We start from the raw sequence: 17,019 nt of genomic DNA, 5'->3' as shown, positions 1-17,019 counted from the left end.
GGGTTGAGCTTTTGGGTCTTGAGTTGTGCTTAGTGATTGGTTTCTGAGAAACCTTCTGCTCCCCCAGCTGTAGCACATGTTGGTCTTCTCCGGGCCCCATCAGAGTTATGGTCTCCAATGAGGCAACTCAGTTTCTGATAAGGTAGTACATGGTGGGTGGGGGTCAGGAGGCAAGGGCAGAGGATGTCCCCTTGAACTATGAGATAAGAAAACAAACAAACCCATGTGAGGCAGAAATGACATCTGTTCCGATGCCTAATTTTAGAAGCAGAGCGTGAAGAGATGAGTTGGAACACACATGGGCAGCTCCAATAAAATGTTGAGGTGGCGTGTCCTTGCTCTTACTCTGAATGCTAGACTGTAGGACCAGCATGCACAGGGTTTTGCAAAACAGGTAATTGCTGATATATTATTGTTTTCTACTAGAAGGTCTGAGATCATCTGGCTTGGTCTCTGTGAATAAGGATATAGACTTGATAGGAACTGAAAAGTAACTTTCCTGCATTAACCATGTAGGAAGCAAGTAGGAAGGAAGTAGGAACTCCCCCCGGATTGAATCTTCATGGTACTCTGTAATTAGGGGCCCTGATGGGGTGTCTGAACATTCAAAGAAAACTTGAAGACTGAAGACAGTCTAGACAAGGATGGCAGATACATGGTACAAAGGCCACTCTCTTTTTTCCCCATGTCTTGGCAGATCTCACCTGTGAACCATGGCATTTTATTTTTCCTGCTAAGATTTTCAGTTCTTTTATGTTGAGATCTACAAAATTAGGAAGACCATCTCACCCTGTGTGAGTTCTCATTTTATACTTCTGGTTGTAATAAATTAGAAGTCACAAGACATCAAGAAACTGACATAATTCAAAAGGTTTCACTTCTTCTTTATTCTAATTTATGGTGGTGGTCATGAAGCCTCTTAAAGTGAAGTTGATGTTGGTGATTTATTCTGGGTGAGGGACTGGTCAGAATTTTTTGTCGTTTTTACATAATGAAATTAAGGTTAATTTTCAGAGATAGACTCATACTAACCAAGATTTCAAAAATTACATGCATGCTCAATTGCTCAGTTATATCCAACTCTTTGTGACTCCCATGGATTGTAGCCCACCAGGCTCCTCTGTCCATGCAATTTCCCAGGCAAGAATGCTGGAGTGGGTTGCCATTTCCTCCTCCTGGGAATCTTCCCAACCCAGGGATTGAACCTGCATCTCCTGAATTGGCAGGCAGGTACTTTACCACTGAGCCACCTGGGAAGCCTACTTAGGAAACTAACATTGTGTTATAATAAGAAATATACTTGGTCTCTGCTCCCAGTTCTCAGCACCATTTGAGTTTATGCCAATGCGATGACTTAAGGCACATCCCCTGGATAGCCTGGGATGGGGCAGGTCATCAGAAAGACTGAGTGATTAGTGGGTTGAGACTTTCAGCTCCCCAGCCACAGCCTCTAGAAAGGGGAGTGGGATGGATGCTGGAGATTAAATCTCTATAAAAGCTCTCAAACAGTGAGATTTGATAAGCTTCCAGGTCAGTGAACACTTGGTGGTGCTGAGCTGGGGTGCACCTGGAGAGACCCTGGAAACTCCATGCTCCTCCCCCCATGCCTTGCTCCAAGCATCTCTCCCAGCTGGCTCTTCCTGAGTTGTATTCTTCTAGAATAAATCAGTAAACATAAATAAATGTTTCCCTGAGTTCTATTAGCTATTCTAGCAAATTATTGAACCAGAGAAGGAGGTCAAGGGAGCCTGATTTATAGGTGGTTGGTCAGAAATGCAGGTGACAACCTGACTTGCAGTCGGCCTCTGAAGTGGGGGTGGGTGTGGGTGGGAAGGGAGGCAGGGCAGTCTTCTGAGACTGAGTCCTTAACCTGTGGGATCTGCTATAATCTCCAGGTAAATAGTGGTGTCAGAAGTGAATTTGTAGGACATCAGTTTGTGTCTGCTGAGACTGGGGAGTTGCTTGAAGTAGGGAAAGCCCCCACATAGGAGAGAAATAGTGTTTCCTTTATGGATAGATAAACAGAAATGCCACTCTATTTAAACTCAGTGAGTACTATCTTTGCATTAGCCTGACCTGGTTTTTACCTACCTGAGAAGTAGAATCATAATGAGAAAGTTTCTTGAGAATTATGGAACCGAGGGCTTCCCTGGTGGCTCAGATGGTAAGGAATCCACTTACAATGCGGGAGACCTGGGTTCGATCCCTGGGTTCGGAAGATCCCCTGGAGGAGGGCATGACAACGCACTCCAGTATTCTTGCCTGGAGGATCCCATGGACAGAGGAGCCTGGTGGGCTGCAGTCCCTGGGTTCGCAAAGAGTCGGACATGACTGAGCAACTAAGCACAGCATGGAACCAGAAGTAAAAGAATCAGTTGCATGAATTCCTTTACTTGTTTAATGTTTTGATCATTCTACACTGAAGACAAAGTGTCTGCTCTCTTAGGATCTACATGCTAAGAAGATGGCTGATGATCAACAAGGATACGATGAATAAACATGGTCATTTCAAATAATATTTAATTGATATGAAGAGTATAAAACAGGATGTTGTGGTAGTGAATCAAACGTTTAATTGACTCCTGCTCTATTAGTGGACCGGCCTTTCTGCAGCTGGTAAACTCCTGACACCAGAAGCAGAATGACTAAGACCTTGGGCGGGACGTGCCTTCTCCCTTGGACAGTATACTAACTGGACTTCCAAAACATGCCTCAGCAAGTCCACGGCTCATAGCCTCTTTAGACAGATCAGCAGTCCTTGATGCTGGGGAGCAGCAGTAAGTCCGATTAAGAGCAGCAACCCCGTGGTCAGAACAGACCTGTAGACATGTTGTGCCACTTGTAGACGTTCAACAAATGTCCACTGAGCTTGTTATGTACCAGGTGCTGTGCTGGTTGCTAAAGACAGGCCATGAACAAATATGAAACATGATATCTTTGGACACCCATGTTCACAGCAGTATGATTCACACTAGCCCAAAGGTGAAGCATCACAAGTGTCCACTGATGGATGAATGGCTACACCAAAGGTGCCATAAACACAATGGAATATTATTCAGCCTTAAAAAGAGAGGGAATTCTGATACATGCTACTGTGTGGATGAAGCTTGAGAACACTCTGCTAAGTGAAATAAGCCAGCCCCAGAGGAACAAATACGGCGTGAATTCACTTATAGAAGGCACCTACAATAACTCACATCAGGTTCACATAAGTTCACAGAGATAGAAAGAAGAAGGGTGCTTGCTGTAATCAGGAGAAGAAGTGGGAGCTGGTGTTTAATGGGCACAGAGTCTCAGTTTTGCAAGATGAAAGGAATTCTGCGGATGGATAGTGGTGATGGTGGCATGAGAATGTGAATGTACTTGAAAAGTGAAAGTGTTTGTGCTCAGTTGTATCCAACTCTTCACCACCTCAATGAACTGTAGCCCGCAAGACTGAATTGTACACTTAAAAATCATTAAGATGGTACATTTTCTATTATGTGTATTTTATGAATGGTGCTACTATAAAAACAACATAAATCCCAAAGGGGTGATGAACACTAAAAAGAATAAAGCAGGTACTGGGGATTGAGAGTGGCCTGGGGTGGTTGCCATTTTGGGAAGGATGGTTTAGGCACAGCCTCTCTTAGGACATGACAGAAGAGACCCAAAGGAAACGAGGGGACAGGCCGTGAGGATGTTTGAGAGAACATTCTAGGTAGAGGGAAGAGCAGGTGCACAGAGCCCAAGCTGGGAGCATGCTTGGTGTGTTTGAGATTCAGCCAGGAGGTCCAAGACCAGAGTGGAGTGGGTGGGGTGAGCAGACAGGAAATGGGGTTTGAGAGGGAGACCGAGGCCAGAGCAGGTCGCATCCTGTCACCGTGGTAAGGACCTCAGGTTGTTCTCCAAGTCGATTATGAAGTCACTGGAGGGTTTTAAAAATGTTTTTTTGATTTATGTGTTTATTTTAGTTTTTAGTTTTGGCTGCACTGAGTCTTCACAGCTACGCGTGGGCTTTCTCTAGTCTCGTGTGGTGCAGAGCCTTCTCACTGCACTGGCTTCTCTTGTCGTGGAACATGGGCTCTAGGCGCTCGGGCTTCAGTAGAGGTGGCACATGGGCTCAGTAGTTGCGGTGCGTGGGCGTAGTTGCCCCATGGCATGTGGTGTCTTCCTGGACCAGGGATCAAACCTGGGTCCCCTGCATTGGCAGGCGGATTCTTAACCCGCTGGACCACCAGGGAAGTCTGCTGGGGGATGTTGATTGCAGGGCTGACATGGCTTCAGTTATTATGTTAAAGGGATCCCTTGGGCCCCCTGGCGAGGAACAGACTTCAGGGGACCAAGAGTGGAGGCAGGATGACCAATACGGAAGCAGATGCAGCTAGAAAGCAAGTCAAGGTGAGATGAAAGGGGCTTGGACTAGGGTGGTATTGGTGGAGGCAGTGGGAGGTGACTTGATTTTGCCTTTTCTATATTAAAGGTAGCCCCCCAGTGGGATTGTAGTAATAAGGCAGCCTTTAGGCAGCACTGATGGCCATCTCTTCTGGTCTGACTGTCTCCCCACTGTGATGTCTTCACGGACAATAAGATCGGTGCCCACTCAGCTGCCTCTAACCGCCTCTGTTTCTTATCACCCGAAGGCACAGGGAACTCCTGGTCCCTGACATACGGTGCACCAGCCATGGAGATCCGGGGTGCTGCCTCCAACTGTCCAACAACCTGCCTCCCTGCCACTTTTGCTCCCGTGCCGGGGGGCAAAGGCCAACTGCTGTCAAGGTCCCGAGAAGGTCCCACCCATATCTGACCTGACGCATCTTGAGCCCTGTCGCTTTGAGAGATGCTGGCCTTTGGGGTGTGGGGTTTACAACCTGTAACCCCTTCTTCATCTTCCTTCTCTCATTCCTGGAAGGGACCTCTCTCAAGGGGAACTCCAGCCTTGCTGCTTGAAATGTTAAAGAAGGGGAGATAAAGGCATTTTGAAAAACTCTTTTCTCTCTTGACAAAGCCTTTTCATGGGTTTGATAATCTTATTATGGATGTTAAAGGCTGAACTTGAATCTTCCTTTTCCTTGGCATCCTTACTTGAACATCCTAATGTTCTCTGCAATACTTCCCAGCTCAACTAGGATGCAGGTCTTTTGCAGAGAAAGGCCAAAAGGAAAAGCAGAGCGATAGATTTCAAGACACTACGCCTCTCCTGTAATTGAACTTTAATAACCTGAAGCAGTTCCCATAAGTTTCCTGGGGCGAAGTGGCCTGTGCCCACGAGCGGTCTCCAGGGCCGCGGGGAGTGACGGTGGCTGGTCTCCTCTGCCCGGTGCTGGGTGGGCGCCAGGCCCAGTCCTTTCCCTGATGGTTTGGTTGAGGACATTTTTGGAAGCTCTCCAGAGAAAATTGTCAAGGCTAATCTGAAACAGGTTGTCACTGGCAGGCAGCAAAGCAGGAGGTGTGGAAACGGGCGGCCGTGCCGTCAGATGGAGGTTTCTGAAAGTTCAAGGGAGCCATGGTTACAAACACCGCCTGTACGGTCAGGCCCTTGGGCACAGTGCGGGGACACTGGGCGGGAAGAGAAGGACCCCAGACTCCTGTTGGAACCAGGTCAGTCCCCATTTTCAGAACTGGACGGGCCTCTGGTCCCAGTGGGCGGGAAGTGAGTTCAGAGGGTGGCGAGGTGCAACCCTTGTGGGCTGTGGTATTTGTTGCCCCTCATGAACTGTGTGGTTAAATTCAGAGGTACAGTTTCTTATAAACTTAAAAAAAAATTTTATTTTTGGCTGCGCTGGGTCACTGTGGCTGCGCCCCAGCTTTCTCTCATTGCGGCCAGTGGGGGCTGCTCTTCATTGGGGTGCGTGGGCTTCTCACTGCGGTGGCTTCTCCTGTTGCAGACCACGGGCTCTAGGCATACGGGCTTCAGTAGTTGCGGCTCAGGGACTTAGTTGCCCTGCGGCACGTGGAATCTTCCCGGACCAGGGATTGAACTCGTGTCCTCTGCATTGGCAGGCAGATTCTTAACCGCTGGGCCACCAGGGGAGTTCAAGACTCAGTTTCTTTATCAGTAAAATAGAAACAGTATCATAATCACCTCTGTCCAGCCAGTTTCACAGAACTCCTGACCACTGAGGTTGGGACAAAGGAGGGATGGGAGGCAGAAATTACCCAGAATGCAGAGACATCATGATTCAGTGTCCTGCTTGGGTTGATCGCCTGGGTCCAAGGGCTCAGTGGGCTGCTCAAACCTTACCAGGGGCAGGGGGACCTGGAGAAGTAGAAAGCTCCGTGTAATGGTCCCTGGTGGGGTCGTCTGGGGCTGCTGACTGCTTTTGCTTAGTGAAAGGCGTTTCAAATGCACAATGCATGATTGTAGCCCCTAGGAATACAGCATTTTCGAGCAGCTATGTACAGGATGCCAGCTGTAAAGCATTGCCGTGTTCATACTAGCACTAAGGACATGTGAAGAGAAGTGACTATATTATTGCTGGAATACTTCTCTATTGAGGAGAACCTTGCCATTCCCCTACAGAGCCTCTGGAAGAAATTAGGATCATTTTTAAGAGGCCTGCATGAGCACAGTGGAGCATTCATGCCTTTTATTTTATTCCTGACGCATTTACAATTGGAAAGTTTTATTATTCTGAAATTATTAAGTAGTTTGGGGGGAATGATTATTTATTTTTAAATTTATTTTTGAGAGCTCCTTTCCTTATTTCTTTTCATGTTTAAAAAATGTATTCTCTCAGAAGCCAATTTTTTTTTTTTTTTTTTGGTACAAGTGTGTGTGTCTAAAAAACCTTGGCCTGAGCATGAGAGGCTGACCTTTAACTTCAGAGGAGGAGGAAGTGCGGTTCGGGGCAGCTGGGGAGGGCGAGAGGGAGGGCGGAATGAGTCAGAGGCTTTGCAACGCCCTCCCACCCCGCCCTCCACCCCCAGGCAAGAGCCAAGCCGTCCATCCAATGCTCAATCGGAAAAAGGAATCCCGTAGAAGCCACCGCTGTGGTGATGACAGAATGAGTGGTTCCTCTTTTGAAGGCTTAACGCTCCCAGAGCTGTGGGAGCAACAGTCAGCTGTGAGGAACTGGGTGTTTTCTCTCCAGGACAAATGAGAAGGGCCGTGACAGCGAAGAAGCATTGGCCTTCGGAGCCGAGCAGGGCGACCCTAAGAGGTCGAGGAGTGGAAGGCGTTTCAGGGTGGGCCGTGGGTCACAGTGACCTGGAACCGTGACTTCAGCTGTAGGCAACTGCCTCTCCAGAAGAATCGGGGCACTGTGTTATCGTCTGAGAACCGTGGTGTCCTGTCCGAGCAGACAGGCCGTGTCCACTCCGCAGCCTGCAGTGGGCACGCTCTACCAGGGCACCAGGGCCTTGTCCTCCCGTCACCTCCTCCATGAAATGGTTCCTGTCCAGCTTGAAACCGATGTGTGAGCCCCCCACTCCCACAATTCTGAACTCCCAAGTCACATACCCACTGTCTTTCCTTTTTGACCCCATAACAGTGATTTTTGTGGACAGTTCCCTCGTCCTCTGCAATGGCAAGCCAGCAAATGAGGAGTAATTATGTGTAAGCCAGGTTCTAGACACACAGATGGAGAAAGGGAGAGAGAGAGAGAAGGAAAAGAGAAGGAGAGAGAAATCTTCCTTTAGGGTCTTAAAAAATATTTGGATTCTTTCCCCTAAATGCCACTAAAACTCTTCCCACCTGGGTCACACACGACCTCCTAACCATCAGTTCCAGCAAACACTGCCCACCGCCTTCAATGATCTGGAAGAATCAACCTTGTATTTGGAGATCTTCTCTAGTGCTCCCAGGATACCACTCTGCCTTGGCTGCCCTGTCCCCTCTCACCTACATCTTGGGGTCCACTGTTCTTTACCTCTGTCTCATGAATGAGGCTGCTGTTTCTCAGAGTTCCACTTTTTTAGTCTTCTTCTCACTCCTCCATATTTTTTTTTTTTTCCCTCAGCAATTTCATCTTATTTCAGAGCATGTAATCCTACATTTTATTAGGCTTCTCAGGTACGCTGATCCCAAGCTGTTTTGAGAACCTCTGGACTTCTTAATCCCTCTGGTTCTTAGCTTCCCCATCTAAAACATAGGGACAGTCACGGTACTTGCCTCACCGGACTGTCATCAGCATGAAGTGGGTTCATATATGTAAAGCACTTAAGCGGTGCCATGCTCATAGTCAGGTGTTGGAGAAGACTCTTGAGAGACCCTTGGACTGCAAGGAGATCCAACCAGTCCATCCTAAAGGAGATCAGTCCTGTGTGTTCATTGGAAGGACTGATATTGAAGCTGAAACTCCAATCCTTTGGCCACCTGATGCACAGAGCTGACTCATTTGAAAAGACCCTGATGCTGGGAAAGATTGAAGGCAGGAGGAGAAGGGGATGACAGAGGGTGAGATGGTTGGATGGTATCACCGACTCAATGGACATGAGTTTTGGTGAACTCCGGGAGCTGGTGATGGACAGGGAGGCCTTGCGTGCTACAGTCCATGGGGTCACAAAGAATCGGACACGACTGAGCGACTGAACTGAACATGTCAGTTGGTTAGTTCAGGACCCAAAAGAGATCGGCAGAAAACAACAGCCTCAGGAATATGTCCTTTTAGGACTTAGAGGAGGAATAGAAATCAATGCAAGCAGAAGAAACAATAGGAGAGATAGATAGTAGGGAAATATGGGGAAGTTCTCTATCATGGAAAAGAGGAGACCAGAGAGACCAGGGGCTGCAGACGAGCTGAAACAAATGCGGTCTCAGGAAAAACTGTTGACTTTGAGGATTAAGAAGCCATCGGAGGGCATGTTTATAGAAGGATGGTTAGAAAAACCAGATTCCTTCTTTAAAGCTCGGGGCCCAAGAATATATGAAGCTCATTTGTACAGCATCCAGCAAAACTTCTGGTGCATTACAGGCTATAAATAAATGCACTTTGATGCATTTTATAAATTGAAAGTACTTTGGGGATTACTTGACTGTGTCTAAAGAAACTGGGTCATTTACTGATCTTCAAAACTGTGTGGAGGCTGGAGCTACTTAATCTACGATGAGAGGAAGAGGATATTGGAGTGGTGGGGATTGTATATGGGGCAAGCATCTTGGCCTACTTAATTGAATTGTCATCCACCGATGAAGGAGTTATGCCCATCTCGATTCAGGGATGTGTGTATGCCTCAAGTTGCCCTTTGATTTGCAGATGCGGCTGCTACAGTCTAGTCTCATTTGCTTCATGGCTCAGTCCTAGCCCTTGCCTGCAACAATAATTTTGTCTTCGGCATTCTGTGTTGGTCTCTATGTGCCCCAACTGTGGTGATGCTTTTCTGTAGTTCGATGTCCTGAGAGTTATGCATGAAAGGCCTTCAAAATATTTCTCCACTTCATGGTTACCTGCCTCTTTTGGGAGAATGGGGGGATGGGATATTGGAGGAAGAAGGAGAAATTAAACTTAAAGAATGCCCACTATTTTATTTTTTAATTAAAAAAAATTAAAAAAAATTTTTTTTTGGCCACACTGTGAGGAGCAGGTTATCACTAGACTGCCAGGGAAGTCCCAAATGCCCATTATTTTAAAAACTCATTTAGCAACTATTTATTGGGGATCTCTAGTTGCCAGGCCTTTCACATGCTGTATCATTCTTCCAAAAACTTTCTGAGAAGTTGTCATCCTATTTACAGATAAGCTCTTCTGTGTTCACTCATTGCCCTGCAGGTGATTTCTAGAACTTTATGACGGGTAGGGCTTTCTTTTTCTTTTTTAGCATCACATATGTTTGATTCAGAGTTGACCTACGAATAACAAAGTTCTCCAAGGCTCTGGATGTAATATCCTCAGTGAGCCCTAGAGCTATGACTGGGATTTGAGCTATAAATCTGGGATTTGGACATCATCTAGAGACCAAACCAAAAGCAGGACCAATCTCCTTGTGGATCTGGCTTCCAGTCGAGGGCTCCAGTTGTTTCTATACCTGGTTTCTTGATGTAGGAATATAGGACTTGGAACACTGGGTCACACTGTCACCCGTTTTGCATTCATTCATTCAACAAAAATGTGATAAACTCTCACTCTGCTGAACACCGGGATTGCAGAATTAAATAATCTTTTGTCCTTGCCCTCAAGGAGTTTGTTCATTGCAGAGCAAGCCGAAGATCAGAAAGTAGGTCATTCTCAGCCAAGTCAACATCAGTGATCAAATGCCTAGTACTACTTTGTTGTGTAAGCTGTGGTTTCTGTGCAATTATGTTCTGTGGCTATCCTTATAATATTTCCTCCGTTTATTTCATATGACATCACCTCCCATGAGGTGTAAGTGCCTTGAGAGCTGGGACTCTGTCTCATATGACTTTGTATCTGCACCAACTGGCACACTCTCTGGCATATAACCTGTGTTCATCAGATGCTCGTTGAATTGATTGATAAGGTATAAGGACTTTTTGTCCTGTATATCAAACATGAGGCTCTAAGACTGACTTAGTAAATTTAGAACATGCTACAATTAAGATTTTCTAAATGTTAGTCTTATAAAATAATTTTCTCATTTCATTTTTGACCTTTAGTGTGCAGAGTTGAATTTAGTATACTTCTTGAGTTGTGTTTCACCAAAATCATTATTCTGTGCAAGGCCCCTCTCTTTGTTCTATTTTGTTTTTTCCCCTCTTACTTTTCTCATTTCCTGTGCCTGCCCCCTGACACCCACTCTGGCTTGTTGTTTGAGTCCTTAGATATGCATGTATTAATATTTTTGATGAGTAAATAGTGTCTAGATTATGCATGTGTGGTACTTAATTCCCAGCATTTAGAGATTTTCTATTATTGATTAAAGAATGGTAAGATTTCAATCCTTTCAGCTTTACTAAGGCTTGCTTTTTGAACTAGCGTTATTTTGCTAAATTTCCCATGTATATTTCAAGAGTATGTATTCTGCAGCTGTTGGATTCAGTGTTTAATAGTTCTCAATTAGGTCAAGTTTATTAATTGTGTCATTCATATTTTGAATATTTTTATTGATTTTGTCTGCTTGAAGAAATGTTTTACAATCTACAATGATTATGAAATTCTATTTTTTTTTTCCTTTTGCTTTATATATTTTGAGACTATGATGTTACGTGCTTAGAAATTTAGAATTGCTGTATCTTCCTAGGAGGTGGAAGCTTTTATGATCATGAAATAACTCTATTTCTCTAAGTGCTTCTAAATCTATATTCTCTAATATTGATGTAGCTACATTAGTTTTCTTGGGGTTAGTGTTTGCATAGTATGTATTTTTCATCATTTTACTCTTAACACTTCTATTTCTATATATTTAAAGTGAGTCTTTTGTAAGCAGCCTGTAATTGGGCTTTGTTTTGATTTCTCAGTATTTCAATTGAAGTGTTTAGTCATCTTGCATTTAATATAATTGCAATATACTTGAGATAAGAAATATCATCTTCCCATTTACTTTCAGTGTGTTTTACCTTTTCTGTGTTTCTTATCTCTCTTTGTTTGCCTTCTCTTTCATAGAAGTTCTTTTTAAAGAAAATATTCCTTTCTTCTGTTAGCTTATACATGCTTTTACTAAATCAATGCTTACTCTGGAGATAGCAACATTCTTGACTATGTAAAATCTAACCTAAGTTCATATTGTTACCATTACCTAGACACAATAAACCTCAGAATATTTTAACTCCCATTAACCCCACTTTCAACTTATTTACTATATGTCATGTATTTTAATTTTATATGTATTTTAAACCCCAAAAGACCATTACATAATGTTGTCATTGTTTATTTAGATAGTTATGTTTGTTATGGTTTATGTAAATTGTGTTTATAGATTTACCATTTGTGCTGCTTTTTATTCTTCCCTGCCTTTCTAAACTTTTACCTAGGATCATTTTCCTTTGGTCTAAAGAGAAGATTTTAGTATTCTCATTAGATTTGATGTGCTGCTAATATTCTCAGTTTTTGTTTGAAAATATGTTTACTTAAAGCTTTACTTTTGAGGGATTTTTGCTGAATATAGAATTCTAGATTGGGAGTTCTTTTCTTTCAGTAACTTTGAAGATACTATTTCAAAGTCTTCAGGATTCCATTGTCTTCTGGATTCCATTGTTTCTACTGAGAAGTATTGTGTCAACAGTTTATTCTCTTCCTCTGGCTGATTTTAAGATATGTCTTTGGTTTTTAAGTAGTTTCACTATGTGCAAAGATGTAATTTTCTTTGGTATTTGTTTCTGGTATTTATAGTACTTACTGAGAGATTACCTTGATATCTTGTGCCACTTCTGGGGAATTCTCAGCTATTCTCATCTTCCCTGGGATTCTATCTACACTTAGGTCATTTTCTTGTACAGGTTTCCTACACATCTATACTTCTCTACATTCTTCTCTATTTTCTTCCTTTTGCCCTTTCTTGCTTCGGCTTGGATATTTTCTTCTAATATCATCTAGTCCACAAATTCTCTTTTGAGATAATTTCAGTTATTGAACTTTTCATTTCATTTGATTCTTTTAAAAATAAAGCTTCCAAGTTTCTGGCTGAGCTCTTGGCCCACATTCTCTCTCTCTCTTTTAAGCTCTGAAAACATACTAAGCATAGTTATTCTAAAGTCAGTGCTTGATAACTCCATTATCTGAATTTCCTCTTGGCCAGTTTCTATTTTTCAGTTTAGTTCATTGGCAAGCCCTTGATGTAGGCAGGGCTGGCCTGAGAGACGCTGTTTCTGTCTAGATGAGAATTCTGTGTTCTTCATTTGCACTTAATGTCCTGGTCCAGATGCAGACAGGGAGTTGGTAAGCTTCCTAGAGGAGCCCCAACTCTGTCAGATTTAACAGTGCCTAAGAAGCACTAGGAACAGGAATTTAAAAATTCTTATTAAGTGCTATAGTTGGTGAGCAAAGCTGCAAGTTATATATAGAATCATGAGTGAGGTGATTTTAAGAAAGTCTTTTATCTGCCCTTGATATCCTATTTTAGGTCTATAACAATAACAATGACAACTAGCATTTATAAGAACTGAATTTGTACCAGATAATGTGCTAAGTGTTTGTCTGCACTATCTCTTTAAGGTACACAAAAGTCATGAGCTAGTCACAGTTATTAATCCTATTAGATGTACATCCAAGAATTAGTCCAATTATGACTTGTTCTGGGGCCACACGGAAGCAAGTGGCCAAGTTAATCTGACTGCCTCGGGATACCTGTGCTGAACAGCTATCCGTATTGTGGCTTAGACTTTAGACCCTTTTGTTTTGAAGAGTAAACTTTTAGTATTCTCCGTGAGAAGACGGTGCTCTTATACCTTTTCTGAGCTGCTTACTTAATGGGCCTTTATTAGCATAAGCATCTGGTTCTTGAGGGATTTAGTGTTAAAAAAGCAGTGAAGGTAATGGAGAGGGAGAGACATTTAACAGGCTTCCTTTCTTCTGCGGCCACTATTGGCATTTTGCTCCTGGGCCTGTTTCATTTTCCCTTGGCAATGAGCTCGAATACATCAGTGGGGACGGACTCCGCCAAAGTGCAGCTACCCCAGGTCAGTGGGTAAAATGGCCAGACCTTGGCGGCCGTGGGGGACAAATGGAGACACAGGTGACCTTCAGAAACTCAGCTGCATGACTGGCTTCTCTGAGCACCCCCAGTGTGACCAAAAATGCAAGTTTCACTTAGATTTTCTTTTGCCCTTTTGGTGTTTGGTACTTTCCTCATCTGGGTCTGATGATCCCAGGCTGGTGTTTTCTCTGCACTTTGCTGATTCACGCTATTTCTTTCTGAAGTAGATGAAGCAGTGTTTCCAGCCCGGCGCCTGTCCCATTTCTCTTAAGCCAGGTATGTTTATAGAAAGGTGGAATCATGTGCTTCTTATTCCTATTAGATTTACCTTCATGGACTCCCGGGATATCTCGAGGAAGCTGGCGGGACCATTCCATGCATTTTCTCTTTGAACTGAGAAGTTATATTTTGTCCAAATGAGATGGCACAGTTGCTGGAGGCAGAATGGGGCTGAATGAGTGAGTTGGGATATTGAGAAGTTTATTCTGTAAAGCTGGCCCTAAACCTGAAGTGACCCCTCCTGACCCCTGGTGCTTACTTGGGAACATTTGAAGGACGCTCCTTTCAGGGCCTGAACCCAGGCATGAGAACAGAGGAAAAGAGAAAATAAACCCCAATTTTATCACCTAAGACCTGGAACTCAGAAAAACTTTGACTCCAGTTTGGGATGAAGTCAGAATGGATTCTTTTGCTCATATCTGCACAACCTTCGCCTTTCAAAGCAGAGAAGGGGAAAAAGTCCATTTGTATCTTTTTTTTTTAGATTCTGCAAATAAACGTTGTCATGTGTTATCTGTCTCTCTCTGTCTGACTTACTTCACTTATGATAATCTCCAGGTTCATTCCTGTTGCTGCAAATGGTGGTAATGAGGGGGTGGGGGGCTGGGGGAAGTCAGGGGGAGGGAGAGATTGGGAGTCTGGGATATACAGGTACACACTGGTATATTTAAAATAAAGAACAAACAAGGACCTACTGTATAGCACAGGGAACTTTATTCAATAGTCTGTAACAACCTAAATGGGAAAATAATTTGAAAAAGAATAGATCCATGTATATGTATAACTGAATCACTTTGTTGATTGTACACCTGAAACTAACACAGCATTGCTGATCAAGTGTGCTCTAACATGGTGGTGGTGTTTTTGTTTAGTCACTAAGTCATGTCAGTCTCTTTTGCAACACCGTGGGCTGTAGCCTGTCAAGCTCCTCTGTCCCTGGGATTCTCCAGGGGAGAATACTGGAGTGGGTTGCCATTTTCTTCTCCAGCGGATCTTCCTGGGCCGGGGATCAAACCCATGTCTCTTGCATTTGCAGGTGGATTCTTTACCACCGAGCCACCTGGGAAACTCAGTACTCCAGTATGAAGTTTTTAAAACATGAAAAGAACAAAGAAGAGAAAAGATAAAAGAGCCTCAGTGAGGTGATGTCATCTTGATTCCCTTTGCAACTGAAAATCTCAGTCTTTTTTCATGAACCAGGTGCCATCCTATCAAAAACTCTAGAAGCGGCATGGTGACATCGCCTCTCAGTTTCAGGGGTGAAGTTAGGGGAGACTCTGTTCATACCATTTCTCCTGATAGGTTTTCAAGTCACACACACCACTTGGGGTAATAAAGATAAGGCTTGAGTTCTTCCAGGCTGTTTTCTCAAAGTCATTGACTTTCAGGTTGTGCTGGCTGAGCCTTGCCTGCAGGCCAAGCTTGGCTGATTGTCTTGCTGGCTCACAAAAGAGAGAAGGTAGGTGTCTTGGTGGGAGCAGGGGACAGCCATCGTCTCCCGGGGTGTGAGTGCCGGGGACGTGAATAGAAGTGATTTTCTGTGGAATCCTTATGCTTGGGTTTTTTGCTTTTATTCTTTGGTTTCCATGGGAAGTCTTTTCAGAACACTAAGATAGCAGGTCCTTTACAAGCCCAGGAGAGGAGCGTGGACAAGGCATTAGCAAAGGCTGGAGAATTTACAAAGCAAGTTTGTGGACAGTACTTCACTGGGTCCTCACAAAGGCCCTGTGAGGAAGGTAAGGATTGTTATTCCCACTTTGCAAAAGAGAAAACTGAGGCCCAAGGAGGGTAAGTGGCTTACTCCTGGCAACACAGTGAGAAGGTCATTCATCTAGGGGAGTCAGGCTTTCCCACAGCGGCTTTCCCAGGGCACTCGACATCCCTTAGGCTCAGGGCCATCATGTCAGGATCAGCAGCGGTCCTTACCGGGCAGATCTAATTGTGCAACTGTGATTAGGTGAATTCTCAAGCAGGATGGGTACCTGCAGAGGGCATTTGGGAATGTGTGGGGGCTTTTTATTTCCAGTCGCTTGGGGTGGAGGGAGCCACTGATATGTAGACACAGGAGCCTAGGCTGTCAAATGTCCTACCACATGCTGTCAAATGTCCTACCACATGCAGGACCGTCCTGCAAAATGAAGACTGTGCCCACAGTTGCAATAGAATCCCTCTTGAGAAACACAGAAGAGCATCTTTTTCTTCTTTTTAGAAAAATACTTATGGAATTTCAGCCATAAAAAAAAAGAGTGAAATAATGCCATTTGCAGCAACATGGATGGACCTCAGTTCAGTTCAGTTCAGTTCAGTCACTCAGTCGTGTCCAACTCTTTGTGACCCCATGAATCGCAGCACGCCAGGCCTCCCTGTCCATCACCAACTCCTGGAGTTCACTCAGACTCATGTCCATCGAGTCAGTGATGCCATCCAGCCATCTCATCCTCTGTCATCCCCTTCTCCTCTTGCCCCCAATCCCTCCCAGCATCAGAGTCTTTTCCAATGAGTCAACTCTTCGCATGAGGTGGCCAAAGTACTGGAGTTTCAGCTTCAGCATCATTCCTTCCAAAGAAATCCCAGGGCTGATTTCCTTCAGAATGGACTGGTTGGATCTCCTTGCAGTCCAAGGGACTCTCAAGAGTCTTCTCCAACACCACAGTTCAAAAGCATCAATTCTTCGGTGCTCAGCTTTCTTCACAGTCCAACTCTCACATCCATACATGACCACAAGAAAAACCATAGCCTTGACTAGACGAATCTTTGTTGGCAAAGTAATGTCTCTGCTTTTGAATATGCTATCTAGGTTGGTCATAACACCTAGAGATTGTCATACTGAGCGAAGTAAGTCAGACTGAGAAAGTGAAACAGACTCACAGACTTAGAGAATGAACTTATGGTTGCGGGGGAAAGGATGGGGGGATGGGACAGTTAGGGAGCTTGGGATGGACACACTGCTATACTTAAAATGGATAATCAACAAGGACCTACTGCAGAGCACAGGGAACTCTGTGCAGTGTTATGTGTCAGCCTGGACGGGAGGGGAGTTTGGGGGAGAATGGCTGCATGTATATGTATGGCACCTAAAGGTATCACAACATTATTAATCAGCTATACTCCAATATAAAATAAAAACTTAAAATATACATACGGAGTTTATACATATGATTCTATTTGAGATGAAGAGGTTTCCCCTGCTGAAAGGAACCTTTGAAAATGGCTGGGCTGCCTGTCCTCTAG

The 17,019-nt window shown here is 44.2% G+C and overlaps 2 long non-coding RNA genes across 3 annotated transcripts in view; both read left to right on the top strand.

Annotated features, from left to right (window-relative positions):
• The window catches only part of LOC102395459, a 358,379-nt gene that overhangs the window by 26,492 nt on the left and 314,868 nt on the right, over window positions 1-17,019 (top strand). The gene's annotated exons all lie outside the window — the stretch shown is intronic.
• Window positions 8,405-14,301, top strand: LOC112578473. The gene is made up of 2 exons (XR_003102762.3): window positions 8,405-13,492; window positions 13,832-14,301. It is a non-coding gene; the product is annotated as an uncharacterized LOC112578473 (long non-coding RNA).

Source organism: Bubalus bubalis, chromosome 13 (genome assembly GCF_019923935.1).
Source record: "Bubalus bubalis isolate 160015118507 breed Murrah chromosome 13, NDDB_SH_1, whole genome shotgun sequence".
Lineage (NCBI taxonomy): Eukaryota > Metazoa > Chordata > Mammalia > Artiodactyla > Bovidae > Bubalus > Bubalus bubalis.
The sequence above is the reverse complement of the archived record's forward strand: the minus strand, read 5'-3'. Positions and strand labels throughout refer to the sequence as shown.